The sequence below is a fragment of the Capra hircus genome, chromosome 4 (genome assembly GCF_001704415.2).
Source record: "Capra hircus breed San Clemente chromosome 4, ASM170441v1, whole genome shotgun sequence".
NCBI lineage: Eukaryota > Metazoa > Chordata > Mammalia > Artiodactyla > Bovidae > Capra > Capra hircus.
In genome coordinates, this window is record NC_030811.1 from 72,240,721 (window position 1) to 72,253,645 (window position 12,925).

Here is a 12,925-nt window from a genome sequence, read left to right on the forward strand (position 1 = left end):
TCAAGAGTCTTCTGCAACACCACAGTTCAAAAGCATCAATTCTTCCACGCTCTGCTTTCTCTATAGTCCGACACTCACATCCTTACATGGCTACTGGCAAAACCACAGCTTTTACTAGACAGACATTTTTTGGCAAAGTAATGTCTCTGCTTTTTAATATGCTGTCTAGGTTGGTCATAACTTTCCTTCCAAGGAGCAAGTGTCTTTTAATTTCATGGCTGCAGTCACCATCTGCAGTGATTTTGGAGACCCAAAATATAAAATCTGTCACTGTTTACACTGTTTACCCACCTATTTCCCATGAAGTAATGGGACTGGATGCTATGATCTTCGTTTTCTGAATGCTGAGCTTTAAGCCAACTTTTCCACTCTCCTCTTTCACTTTTATAAAGAAGCTCATTAGTTCTTCTTTGCTTTCTGCCATAAGGGTGGTGTCATCTGCATATCTGAGGTTATTGATATTTCCCCTGGCAATCTTGATTCCAGCTTGTGCTTCATCCAGCCCAGTGTTTCTCATGATGCACTTTGCATATAAGTTAAATAAGCAGAGTGTCAGTATACAGCCTGGACATACTCTTTTCCCTATTTACCTCTTGTAATCTTCATTTTAAGGTCTATTTTATCTGATATGAGGATTTCTATTCTAGCTCTCTGTTGCTTCCCATTTGCATGGAATATATTTTTCCATCCTCTCACTTTCGATCTGTAGGTGTCTTGAGGTCTGAAGTGGGTTTCTTGTAGACAGCATATATATGGGTCTTTTTTTTTTTTTTTTAAATCTCTTCATCCAGTCTGTGTCTTTTGGTTGGAGCATTTAATCCATTTTTATTTGAAATAATTATTGATATATATGTTCCTATTGCCATTTTCTTAATTGTTTGGGGTTGATTTTGTAGATCTTTTTTCTTCTGTTGTATATTTTGACTATATAAGTCCTTTTAACATTTGTTGTAAAGCTGGTTTGGTGGTACTGAATTCTCGTAACTTTTCCTTTTCTGAAAAGCTTTTGATTTCTCCATCAGTTTTGAATGAGATCCTTGCTGGGTACAGTAATCTTGGTTGTAGATTTTTCCCTTTCAGTACTTTAAATATATCCTGCCATTCCCTTCTGGCCTGCAGAGTTTCTGCTGAAAGACCAGCTGTTAAATGTATGGGCTTCCCTTGTATGCCACTTATTGCTTCTCCCTTGCTGCTTTTAATATTCTTTCTTTGTGTTTAGTCTTTGTTAGTTTTCTTAGTATGTGTCTTGGGTGTTTCTCCTTGGGTTTATCCTATATGGGACTCTTTGTGCCTCTTGAGCTTGACTATTTCCTTTTCCATGTTGGGGAAATTTTCAACTATAATCTCTTCAAAATTTTTCTCATAAAGTTTCTTTTTCTCTTCTTCTGGGACACCTATAATTTGAATGTTGGTGTGTTTTATATTGTCCCAGAGGTCTCTGAGGCTATCCTCGGTTCTTTTCATTCTTTTCACTTTATTCTGCTCTTCAGTCCATTCTGAAGGAGATCAGCCCTGGGATTTCTCTGGAAGGAATGATGCTAAAGCTGAAACTCCAATACTTTGGCCATCTCATGCGAAGAGTTGACTCACTGGAAAAGACTCTGATGCTGGGAGGGATTGGGGGCAAGAAAAGAAGGGGACAACAGAGGATGAGATGGCTGGATGGCATCACGGACTCGATGCATGTGAATCTGAGTGAACTCCGGGAGTTGGTGATGGACAGGGAGGCCTGGCGTGCTGCGATTCATGGGGTTGCAAAGAGTCAGACACGACTGAGCGACTGAAGTGAACTGAACTGAAGATTGGTCCAGTGGTTTGTGTAAGCTTATTATAGGGTGAGATTTGTGCTGAGCGTTTGTTTATTTGTTTGTTTGTCCTCTGATGGGCAAGGCTGAGTGAAGTGCGAATCCTGTCTGCTGATGATTGGGCTTGTATTTTTGTTTTGTTTGTTGTTTAGATGAGGCGTCCTGCACAGGGTGCTAGTGGTGGTGGGGTGATGCCAAATCTTGTATTCCAGTGGTTGCCTTTGTGTGAGTTCTCACTATTCAGTACTCCCTGGGGTTAGTTCTGTGGTAGTCTAGGGTCTTAGAGTTAGTGTTCCCACTCCAAAGGCTCAGGGCTTGATCTCTAGTCAGGAACAAAGATTCTGCAAGCGGTTTGTTATGGCATTGAGATTAAAACAAATATCCAAAAACAAGAAACCAAAGATGACTCTCAGACAAATGGCAAAATCAGGAAAATAATAATTGAAATAATGGAATATACACATATACATATACACCCATGAGCAAAGTCAAAACAAGCAGAAATAAAGTACAATAGATCTTGTGAACAAATGAAATCATAATTATATTTGCCAGTTAAGAACAAAACTAACTAAAGCACAACCTGGAAAACAAAACTAAAGCAAGATGCCAAGTGGGGAATAAAACAACGAAAATAAAACAAATATGTTGAAAGGAAACAAAAAAGAGAAAAAATGGATATGCAAAGTTTAATAGAAGTAGATAAAAATATTTGTATACATTAAAGATTAACTGCAAGGGGAAAAGAATAGGAAAAGCAAAGGAATATATTAGAAAAATAATAAGAGGTTTAAAAAATTAAAATTTAAAAAGAGAAAAGACAAAAAAAGGAAAACTCCCCAGAACTGCAAAAGCCCAACATAGAGGCAGAGGTTTATAATGACAACAACAACAACAAAATGTGACTAAGGAAAAAAAAAAAGCTCAAAAGCTTAATTGGATTTCATAGTGCCAATAAAATTAACAACTACAACAGAGAGGGGAGGAAAAGGGGGGGGGGGAGAAAAAGAAATCTAACAGAATCTACAGAACAAATCAAAACATAAGACTAATAAATGTTTTTCTTGAGTCACTGCTGTCAGAGTCCTTTCCCTCGCTGGGAGTCACAGTCCACCTCACCTCCCTAGGATGCCCTCCAATATTGGGCTGGTCTCTGGGCCTGCTGCGGGGGCAGCTCAGATTCTAATCTGGCCCTCCTCCTCTGTGTTCTTGCCTCCAGTATCCACAGCTACCAGAACTAGTGCGTTTTCTTTTGTGGAAGCTCTCAATGACCTTTTATGTATTCCATAGACCCAAAGTCTAGACCTAGACCCTAGTTGATCCTGTGGATTTAATCTGCAGCTTGTACAGCTGGTGGAAAAGTTTTGGGTCTTATTCCTTAGTCAACTGCCCCTGGGTTTCAACTGCGGTTTTATTTCCACCTCTGCATGTGGGTCCTCCACTGGGGTTTGTTCCTGAGGCTGCCCTGGAGGGCTTGGGTTTGGACTTTTCTCTGTCTGTGGGAGCTCTGCCCCAGTGAGAGTTGAGTGTGAAGGTGGCACAGCTGCTTGGCTTATGGGGACCCTGACAGTGCCAAGTGTGCAGGGACATGGACTGCCTCTGCTGCAGGAGTTATGGCCCTATCAGAGTCTTTTTTTCCAGCCTCTTGTAGCCGGTGATCAGAAGGCCTCTTTGGCCAGTCTTTGTAACTCCACTGGTTCAGGCACTCAGGGCTCCCTTGCCTGGGGTCCTTCTCTATTGTTCCCTGTGTCAGGCACATAGAGTCGGGGGGCCTGGCTGGGGTCCTACTCTGTAGATCAGCAAGTCAGGCACTTAAAGGGGCACCCTGGGTGGGGTCCTACTCTGTAGTTGGGTGCTTCAGGCATTTGATGGGCTAGCCTCTCTATTGTTCAGCTGCCAATGCTGGAGTGTTGTGGGGGAGAGGCTATGGTGATGGCTCCACCCCCTACGCATGACTCAGCCGTATCCCCTTGCTTCCATGGCTGCCCGGCTTTCCTCCGCAGGCATTTACCACCGCAATCTCCCCTCTCCCACCCTCTGGATCTGTCTCTCTGCAGTCAACAGCGGCCCTTGCCCTGGAATTGCTCCACGATTCCTAAACTCTAGTTCCCAGCCACTGCGTCTTCCAGGGGATCTATGTCCCTGTCTGGGGCAAGTACGGCTGCGGCAAGGACTGTCTGATTCTCATTCCATTTAGGCTGTCACAGATCAGCTGTTTCCCTCTCAACCTTAAATGTTTCTCCTCTGACTGAGACAATTGCCCTGATGTGGGGATAGGACCCCTGCTTCAGTTCCCCCACCCGCCGAGGGCAGGTCCCGTCCTACTAACACTCTTTTTACCTCCTAGTTCCTTCATTCCACTGAGTTTTGCATGGTTCTGTATATTCTTTTCCGTTAGTCAGATATTCCTGTCCACTTTCAGCTGATGTTCTGCATGCATTTCTGTGTCTGAAGATGTATTCCTGATATATCCACGGAGAGAGATGCACTCCACATCCACCTACTCCTTTGCCACCTTGTTCTCTCCACAGGATGGCTTTTGATACTCAAGTACCCCTGGAATAGGTAAATAGCATCATCTACTTCTATAGGTACTTAGTTTTCTCCAGCAAAAGCTAATATTAACTAGGGGCTGCCACCCTAATTCTCTTCCTTCAAGTCTTGGCTCAGATGTTAATTTCTTAGAAGGCCCTTCCTGACCCATTTATGCATGGTTGTCCTCCTGCATTTACTTAGTAACACATTACCCAGCTTATTTTTTTAATCACAGATTACAGTCTGTAATTTTCTCATTTGTTTGCTTTCTATCTTTACCATATGATTTAAGTCCATGAGAACAGGGACTTTCCCTGTATTTGTTCACTACAGAATTCCCAATGACTAACTCATACTATTTTTTGATACACAAGTGAAAAAGTGGACTTTCCAACTGTAAAAGCATAATACAGACCACTACCAAACATGCAAAGCATGTGACGCTACATTATTTGTGTATACTTTTGATGGATACCCAAAAGGATTATAGAGACATGGATGTGATGGGTCCTAACAGCTCACTAAATGCTAATTTAGATGAGCTAAATGCCTCAACTCTACATGAGCCTCAAAGCTTGGGTTCAAACTTGGTTTCCTATAATATAACCAGTTAATGCATACCATGGATGGACCTGGACAGTTGCCCATCAGTAGTTGAACTCCTGGATGTTAGATCTGCAGGTTTTCATGGTGTATTTTGCACTTGTCTCATGAAAGTTTGAAATGAGTTTTTTGGAAATCTAAATACATTTAGATCCTAGTAATTCTAGTTGTCACAATATCAGTCCTTTGATTATTTAGTCCAATTATTCTGAAATCTTTGATTCTGTTCTGCAGTTTCTATAAAGTGAAAGTGAAGTCGCTCAGTCGTGTCCGACTCTTTGCGACCCCGTGGACTGTAGCCCACCAGGCTCCTCCGTCCATGGGATTCTCCAGGCAAGAGTACTAGAGTGGGTTCCCATTTCCTTCTCCAGGGGATCTTCCCGACCCAGGGATCGAACCCAGGTCTCCTGCATTGCAGGCAGACGCTTTAACCTCTGAGCCACCAGGGAAGCCCCCACTGCATAAGTTCAGACTATTGACTTAAGTCAATTGACATACTTGGTGAAGACAAAATATTCCAAGAATTCAAGACATGCCCTACATATTTTACTAAGATAAACATAAAATTTTAAGAGAGTTCCAGAAAATTTGAGGAAAAGGGAGCACAGCTTTTAGTTTTGAATCAACAGCATATTTCCCTTGTGATTTGCAGAAACAGAGGATTGAATTTAAAGGGCAGGGCCACTAGAAAAATGATGAGCCTTTACTGAATTTTGCAGGAGAGTAGTGGTAGTTTTTGCTTATACAAATCCTATGTTAATTTGGGTTGCTTGCTCCATTTTCCTTCTAAGAAGAGCAAGGGACAGGAAAGATAACATTCATCAGTAATAAACATTTGAAGAACTTGAACTCTTGGGTTTTAGAAAATTTAAAAAGCCAAGTTGATACATGAAAGTTTTTCCTGAATACTGTTTTATCAGGATTAATTAGGCAATGTGATTTTTTTTCCCGAAAAGTTTGAGCCAGAAAAAGATATAGACAGGAGACTTAATTACTCTGTCTCTGAAGCAATTGTCTGTTGTCAATTCTGAGTTTCAAAGATTGCCCATGGTTCCTGACACATACATGTTTGATGATCACATTGAAAAAACAAGGACATTATCTTGAAAGTAAGCTGGATGCTTTCAGCCTTGGCTTCATGGCATCCTAAGTGGTAAGGATGACGTCAAGTGGAAACAAGGCTATTGTCTTGGAGGCCTTGCTTAGTAAGGGATCTGTTGTAAGTGCTGTCCTAATATTTCTTTCTTTTGTCCATCCAAGACTAATCAATGTTAAACTTTTGCTCCTGATCTATTAGCTAGAATCAAGCAGTCTCTTCCATATCTTAGAATGATACTCTCTTTTCCTATGTGGTTTGCTGGATTTTCATTTTTTTTTTTCTCTTGCTTTAAACATGGGAGAGGACCTTAAAACCAAGATATTGAGCTGATGCCTTAAAATGTCAAGAGTTCCCAAGGAAGAAATAACGTGGACCTCTCAAGATAAACATCCCTAAATTAGAGGCAAAGTTTGGAGAGGCAGGCTAATTTCTCCTAGATAAAAACCCTGATTATTATGAACATGGGAAGGGGAGGAAACAGGAAGAGAATTGTGAAGCGTTGCAGCAGGAGAAGGAGTTACTTATATAAACCTCATGACTTGTAATATATTCCTTTGAGCCAAGTGAGACTCATTCTCAACCTTGATCCTGTGGCACTTTGGGAATCAAGGTCTCAATAATTTCCTAAAATTATGCAAAATCTGATAGGTTGGGTTTGTTTTTGTAAGTTTACCCAAGAGCTCTATAAGGTCATATGGCTCTTTTCCAAGTCATTTTTATTCTAACCTGAACATGAGAGGATTGAGAATTCAGATTCAAATAGCTAATCATAATCCATGAGCTAGCTTGAGGAAGAGGAGGAATCCCCACCACCCATTCTGATACATACTACAGGACTTCTACTTCCCTTCAGTAAGTCAGAACTTGCAAATGCTTCAGAAGATGCCAAAAGCTACCTGGGAAAAGTTTTCTTATACAACCAACTGGTAAAGAAAGACTTAATACTAGAGTGAGTGAGTGTTAGTCACTCAGTCATGTCCAACTCTTTGTGACCCCATGGACTGTAGCCCTCCAAGCTCTGTCCATGGGATTCTCCAGGCAAGAATACTGGAGTGGGTAGCGATTTCCTTCTGCAGGGGATCTTCCTGACCCAGGGATCAAAACTGGGTCTCCTGCATTTCAGGAAGATTCTTTCCTGTCTGGGCCACCTGGGAAGCCCCTTGATACTACAATAACCTTCAGCAAAATAAGCAAGACCAATCACTGTTCCTGGAACTACAGCTGAGAAGCCTGGACTTGACCCTTTAATATATGGCTTCAGGGGTGGGGGACAGGGGAGAATTCTCAGGCTGTGATACCTGTTTCTTGAGAATGTGCAGATGCAAGTTTCTTTAGAAAAGGTTTTCAGGTTAGTGATATAACTTCTATCCTTTTTTATTTACTATATTAAGAACTAAATGTGCCTTTTAGTGTCTGGAGTTCTTATTTGAAGTCAGAAACTGCTGAAAAAAAGTGTTTGCGTGAAACACACCCACATGGCCAGAAATCATTTTTTATGTTTCCTGCCCTAAATGTCAGTGCACACTTAGCTGGTGAGAAGTAAATGACCTGGGTTCATTTGTGGGGTGAAAGGTAAAGAAGCCTAACTTGGCTTGGTTGAATTGCCTCTGTTCCATTTTGTTGTGATAGTTACCAATGAAAGATACACAGTGATGTTTGCATTCAGCAGCGGTGTCCTACCAGTTAGATTCTATATTAGGCTATGTACAATATTTGAATACAATAGCATCTCTTTATGCATATTTTTTAATATTCAAAGGAATATTCAAGCAAGAAAATCAGAAAACTTGACCAAAATGATTCTATACCTACATATCTTCATTCAAGGTCAAACTCTTTCGGAAACTTAGCCTGTTACCCTGCCCTTGTTTCCAGCGTAGCAGTGGTGAATCCTTGTAGCCATGTTTTCACCATGTGGCTGTGCCTCCCTGGTCATAGCTGCTTGGCCTCGTGGTGGACACCTAACCAAACCTGAGTCAGTCACAACTTTAAGTGCAATTTAATTGGATCGCAAATGTGCTGGAGGTTTAACTAGACAGTCATACCAGAGGAGAGCTGAGAAATAGCCCTGCTTAGTTACCTGCTCAGCTAACAGGAGAAAAGCTGGTTTGCAGGGAGAGATTTTTTGGGCTCTAGAATAAACTGCAGCAAATCTGTCCAGAAAGCGAGCCTTCCTAAATTATATTTTCAGTTAAGTTCAGTTCAGTCGCTCAGTCGTGTCTGACTCTTTGTGACCCCATGAATCGCAGCACACCAGGCCTCCCTGTCCATCACCAACTCCCGGAGTTCACTCAACTCACGTCCATCGAGTCGGTGATGCCATCCAGCCGTCTCATCCTCTGTTGTTCCCTTCTCCTCCTGCCCCCAATCCCTCCCAGCATCAGAGTCTTTTCCAATGAGTCAACTTTTCGCATGAGGTGGCCAAAGTATTATAGTTTCAGCTTTAGCATCATTCCTTCCAAAGAACACCCAGGGCTGATCTCCTTTAGAATGGACTGGTTGGATCTATTTGCAGTCCAAGGGACTCTCAAGAGTCTTCTCCAATACCACAGTTCAAAGCATCAGTTCTATGGTGCTCAGCTTTCTTCACAGTCCAACTCTCACAACCATATATGACCACTGGAAAAACCATAGAGGTGGCAGGAATACACAGAAGAACTGCACAAAAAAGATCTTCATGACCCAGATAATCACGATGGTATGATCACTCACCTAGAGCCAGACATCCTGGAATGTGAAGTCAAGTGGGCCTTAGAAAGCATCACTACGAACAAAGCTAGTGGAGGTGATGGAATTCAGTTGAGCTATTTCAAATCCTGAAAGATGATGCTGTGAAAGTGCTGCACTCAATATGCCAGCAAATTTGGAAAACTCAGCAGTGGCCACAGGACTGGAAAAGGTCAGTTTTCATTCCCATCCCAAAGAAAGGCAATGTCAAAGAATGCTCAAACTACTGCATAATTGCACTCATCTCACACGCTAGTAAAATAATGCTCAAAATTCTCCAAGCCAGGCTTCAGCAATACGTGAACCGTGAACTTGCAGATGTTCAAGCTGGTTTTAGAAAAGGCAGAGGAACCAGAGATCAAATTGCCAACATCTGCTGGCTCATGGAAAAATCAAGAGAGTTCCAGAAGAAGATCTATTTCTGCTTTATTGACTATGCCAAAGCCTTTGACTGTGTGGATCACAATAAACTGTGGAAAAATTATATTTTACTAGTCAATATAGATGAATCTCAAAAGCATTATGCCATGTGAAAGAAGCCAGGCACAAAAGACCACATATTACGTTTCCATTTATATGAATTTCTAGAAAAGACAAAACTGTAGTCATAGGAAGCATTTCTGTGGGAGGGTATTGACTACAAAGAGGCATGAGAGGAAATTTTTGAATGATGAAACTGTTTGATATTTTGATTGTGGTGGTTGATACATGGATACATATATTTGTCAAAACTCATCAATTTGCACATTTTAATTGATGAATTTTATGGGAACTGATTTTTTAATAAAGCTGATGGAAGAATATAACTAGAAAGCAGTAGCCTTGTCAATTGATTCTAGTTTATCTGACTTGCCTTAGGCCCAGAAAAACCCAGGGACTAATTTTTATTGATTGGAATAATTCATCAGAGAAAGATGCTATTTAGATTTCTTTGGTATCTGATGTTGGCATAAAATAGAAATATTTTCTATTTCTATGATTTCTTCTTTGAAATCCTTTCTGGAAGACACCATACTTAGAAAGTTGTTAAGATTTCCATCATTGAAAATACTCTGAAAGGTCACACTCCAAGGATGATGCCATTGAACTTTTCATTTGTATTTCTCAAGATTCTTCAGCCTTCATTGAAAAGGAACAGAGAAATGACAGCTTCCGTTTATTGAATAATAGCAATAATATAAAGCCAGACATGCAGTACTCTTGCCTGGGAAATCCCATGGGCAGAGGAGCCTGGTGGGCTGCAGTCCATGGGGTTGCTAAGAGTCGGGCATGACTGAGCGACTTCACTTTCACTTTTCACTTTCATGCTTTGGAGAAGGCAATGGCCACCCACTCCAGTGTTCTTGCCTGGAGAATCCCAGGGACGGGGGGCCTAGTGCGCTGCCGTCTATGGGGTCGCACAGAGTCGGACACGACTGAAGCGACTCAGCAGCAGCAGACATTCTACTTCATGCTTCATTTTCGTTATTTCATTTAATTGGCGCAGTCAAATCTGCAAATGAGGGACTACTGTCCTCTCAGTTTCCAGAGCAGAGGGTTGAAATTTAGAGATTAGATAGTTTTTTCAAGAGACAACCATTGCTTGAATGTGGAATGATCTAATACCAAAGTCACTTAACTGCTCTACCTAATCCAAACTGCTGCTGCAGCATCTGGTTCAGACTGTCACATAGATTATCACCAAAATGCTGGCTTATGGTCCAGCACTTCTACCGGGATCTCTCAGATCTCAGACTCCTCTCAGTCTGCATAGATTAAAGGAGTCAAAACCATCTACCCAGTGAAACCTGCAGAATGTGCTGTCACCATGAACAGTGATTATCTCAGTGAGGACATGCTTCCAAAATGAATAATGGTCTTCTCTGGTTTCCAGAACCGTGAGTTGGAGAAAGGTCAGGGGTTTGTCAGTGGTTTGTGGGCATGAGATTTCCCCGATGGAAGGCCTTGGTAGTCACAGACCAGCTGTTTTGTAGCACAGGTGCTTGGTGATGACGCAAACGCAAGCTGCTGGGTTGGAGGCCAGACTGGTCCCTGATAACTGGAGTCATATGACTGACGGTGGGAAATGCTATTCAGCCACAGACCTTGCTTGTGGCTGGAAATGATAGGGGTAGTTGTGGGTGCAATTGCAGACACTAGGCACCCATTTTAACTCTCTGAGTGTCATCAAATGAATTCTGAGTTTGATTCTCTGAGTATAAAACTTCGATAACTGGCCACTTGCTGTGAGGACAGAGAGAAGTGCTGCTGAGATGCTGCAAAGGGAGTTTATGTTCCTTAGCAGGTCTGTTTACATCTCCGTTACATCCTCCAAGTCAGAAAAATATGTGCATGATGAACCCAGACTCAGAGCTCAGGTCCCAGAAAGGAAAAGTCTTACCAAAGCAGTAGGCAGTGAGATTTAAGCCACACTAATATGCAAATGTGTAGGAAAAAAATCTGACATTCATGAGAAGTGGAAATAAGGCAGTTTGCACCTCCGAGGGGAGCCTTTACTGTGAGCTAGAGAGTTCAGCATGGCTGCACTGGCTGTACAGGTTTGCAGAGCTGAGAGCTCAGTCGGGCAAGACATCATTTAATGATTGAAGAGAGCATCCCTGGAGGCCTCCCTCCCAAAGCACTGACATGTTAAGAGATGGATGGGGCTGTCTTAGCATAGAGCAGGTAACAGGCAGGCAGGGTCAGGTAAGGCAGAAGGCTTTGACAGGGTCTTCTTCATGCCAAGAAGTTTCAACAACAACTTTAATGCCAGTGCTTGATAATAATTGACTTCACAAGATTATTTTCCCTCTGAAAAACAAAGTTTTCTTAGCTTTTAATGAGGCTCTATGGTGAGCTATAGGATAAGATTATCATGCAGACTGCATTTTCCCTCACAAAGTGAATGACTTAATTTTTTTCCCTAGTTAAGAAATCCAACTAATAGAAACTCAAATTCCCCAAGATCCAAGAGGAAAAAATGACTGCAAGGTAAAAAATAGAGTCACTACTAATGGTTTGATATGAGTATATCCCGTCTTCAAGGCTTATACAAACCTACATTTTAGCTTGAATATAACTAAAGAAACACTGTTTTATTACCACGTTGTTTCATTCCTCAGCAGGTCATAGATCTACCTGGTTATCAATAGGCTTTGATCTACCTTTTCAAGGGTTCATAACAGTCCATTGTAAGGATGTGATTTTACCAGTCTGCTACTGAGAGGGAATTTTCAGTTGTTTCCGATTTTTGGTTATTACAAAGAATGCTGGTAACTGTTTTTATCCAGAGTCATTGTATACTTGTCCAAGAATTTCTGAAAGATAAATTCTTGAATGTGGACTTGCTGGGCTAGAGAACACATTCCTTCTTCATGTTCTTAATTTTGACAAAATACCATATATGAATTTACCAACTTGCTCTGCTTTCAACAGTGTAATAGAGTGCTCTTTCTCTCAAATTACCACTAATTCTGGGCATTACCAATATTTGTTTATTGGATGGTGAAAAGGAACTTAGGTTTTAATTTGCATTTGTTTAATCAGTAGTAATTTGGACTCTGCTGTGATATGCTTAATAGCCACAGTGCATTTTTTTGTGTATGAATTAGATGTTTTCTAATGAGATACTTGTCTTTCACTTAGTGAATTATTAGAGCCTTTAAAATGCATTAATAATATAAGCACATTGTCATATATTTTGCTTACAATTCAATCTCTTTGGTAATAGCAGAAAATATAAATAGATATAGTTACCTAAATTCTGTGATCCTCCTAGCCCCCCTAACCCCACACAATTTTTCATTATTGATACTGTATTAGTTTCCTAGGGATGCCATAACAAAATATCACAAACTGGGTGGCATAAAGCAAAAAAAGTATATTCTCTGTCAGTTCTGGAGCCTATAAAGCTGAAACCAAGTTGCTGGCGGGCCATGCTCCCTTGGAAGCTTCCAGAGGAGAACCCTTCTTTCCTGCTCTGGTTTATGGTGGGCCCAGGGGCTCCTTGGCTTGTAGACACATGCTTATGATCTCTAGCTCCTTCACAAGGCATTCTTCCTCCTCTTCTGTAAAGTAGATGATGTATTAGGGCCCACTTCATCTTTTTATTTAAAAAATTTTACATTCTTTTGCAAATTCCTTTCCATTATGGTTTATCTCAGGATATTGAATATAG